The sequence below is a fragment of the Gymnoscopelus braueri genome (assembly GCF_963280865.1).
Source record: "Gymnoscopelus braueri genome assembly, chromosome: 17".
NCBI classification, from domain to species: domain Eukaryota; kingdom Metazoa; phylum Chordata; class Actinopteri; order Myctophiformes; family Myctophidae; genus Gymnoscopelus; species Gymnoscopelus braueri.
In genome coordinates, this window is record NC_137617.1 from 15,612,473 (window position 1) to 15,615,165 (window position 2,693).

Below are 2,693 nucleotides of genomic sequence, written 5' to 3' on the forward strand. Positions count from 1 at the left end.
GCCTGAGATGGAGGTTGAAAAGATGGAAGTAAAATTACAGAAGGAAGATAATGACCTGTTGAAAACATCAGGTCTGGTGAAAAGGCCAGTCCTGACATTTTAACCACAGTAAACCACTTTATCCGTATCCCTATTTTCGGCAAGTCATTATAGGCGGGGTAAAAAAAAGAAGCAAAATAAGTGGTTAAAATGAATTTGACACGTTTGCTCTTTCTTTTGCAATAGAAAACTTTGTTTGAATGTGTGGCCTGGTCAGAAATGGACAGTATGCAGTCCAGCTCCCTCAACAACTATCACACTGAAGGTGCCTAAACCCCCAAATTCAATGGCACTTTCCAATGGACTGGTAAAGGGTTTGTTCTGCAGATAAACGCCCATGTGTGACCAAGTGTAATGTCTTAATGTGAAAAAAGGATGCATGCAACAGTCAAACTTCCCTGAATGATTAAAGGGAAACAGAACCTTAGGCCAATGTTGTGCGTTTGCTGCCCTCTAAAGGTAAACATGACTAAAAGCCACTCTGGCCTGGCCTCTTCTCCTCTGGTCAATGGCTAGGGTCTTTAGTTAAATTACAAGCATTTAAAAAGGTATGAAATGTCTATTTTCTCTTTCATGTTTTACATAATGTAAGTCACTGACAGTGAGGAGAAGGGGTGGGGAAAAGCTACACTAATAGGGAGGTAAAGTGGAATTGTCGCCAACAGCCACATCCGGTGCCAAGCTTAGATAGCAGGGTTTTCCCCACTATGGGAAACTATGGGACTTTTTCAAAACACAGCCATGTGTCCTTACATGTTTTTGCTCCTTAAGCAGAAAAATAGCAAATACTACCACAATGGCAGCCAAATGGGATGTTGTCATTGGATACGTATTAGTAAGACATATCTAAACAAACACATTTTGACAACTTTTTTGATCAACCGACCGACAGACAGACAGACAGATACATTGGTACAGTAGATAGATAGACAGACAGACAGACAAACATACAGACAGACAGACAGACAGACAGACACATTGGTACAGTAGATAGATAGACAGACAGACAGACAGACAGACAGACAGACAGACAGACAGACAGACAGACAGACAGACAGACAGACAGACAGACAGACAGACAGATAGATACATTGAGAGTACTCAGAGAACAATTTTCTTTCTTTCTTTCTTTAATGGGGCCAAAGGAAATTTCAATTTCAATTTCAACAGACCAAACAATTGGGGGCTAAAAATGTGTGTTTGACATGAGGGTGGTGCAGGAACAGGTTATGGGGTCACCAAAAACAAAAAGGTTCTTCCCCTGGCGTCTGGCGAGCAAATGTGCTGAGCCGATTTCATGGCAATCAGCCAATTACATTATGAGACATCTTGTATGTAATGTTGACATTTTGGCCTGAGAGTGTAAATGTCAAGTGGTCACCAAAATGAGTCGGATTCATTCTCCAGGGAGCAATCCACCATTTCGATTTTTAAATATATAATATCACATAAGAGTGGCACTAGACTAGAGGTAAGGCCATCAGGTCACCAAAATCATTTCTGTTCTGCAGAGCATGAAGGTTATCAACACATTCCATGGCAATCCAGCCAGTAGTTTTCAAGATACAGTATCCTGAAATATCTTGGGAGTAAAGTGAAACAGTCCTAGTTTCAATGTAAGGCAAGGCAATGTAATTTGTATTGCACATTTCAACAACAAGGCAATTCAATGTGCTTTGCTTAAAAAAATAACACATACAATTACAGTGCAGAAGAGAAAGCAAAAAGAGAAAAGTAACTCATCAAAGGCAGCGGCAAACAGAAAGGTTTTAACAGAAATAAGAGTGGCAGCAGAGCTGCAGTTTTCTGGGAGTTTGTTCCAGATATGTGGTGCATACAAACTAAACGCTGCTTCCCCACGTTTATTTTTGGTTTTGGGGACACAAAGCAGACCTTTCCCAGCTGACCTGAAAGATCTAGGTGGTTCATGAAATCGCACAAGAGCTTTATAGACCAACAGTAGTATTTTTAAATCAATTATTGTGACAATGTACAGATTGTTATTTCGATAGTATATTGTTTGACTGATGCTATAGGTTCTTGGTTTACCTGGGATCCTAGTTTCTTGTGGCACTACACTGTCTCTCTGCATTCTATGTGTGTGATTACGTTGCTTACTGGATAAGTTAATATCCAGTCTGCTAAATGCCTAAATAGTCAATTGTAAAGTGGTGGATGACTGGACCAACCACACAACGACAAAACCATCCTTTGTTTGGCATTTAGAGAAAATAACAACATTGGCCTATATGCTTTCATTTCTCTAATACATTTGTCAGGTGGCATGGAGGTCAAAATGACCCTGTTCAGGGGTGAGGGGAACTGCTTATGATCAGTGGTGTAAAGTAACTAAGTACATTTACTCAAGTACTGTACTTAAGTACAATTTTTAGGTATTTTTTTTACTTTACTGGAGTATTTCCAATTTTCAATACTTTTACTTCTACTTCACTACATCTCAGAGACAAATATTGTACTTTTACTCCAGCTAAAACTATTTGAAAACTTTAGTTACTAGTTTGTAGATTTTGATCATTATTACAAAACACACTAACCACTTCAGCCCTATATTTTGGCGACACATTGTGAGCTTGTAGATCGGCTATTTTCAAAAGATTCTTTATACATTTTGAACTTTTGAAATGGGACTTCTG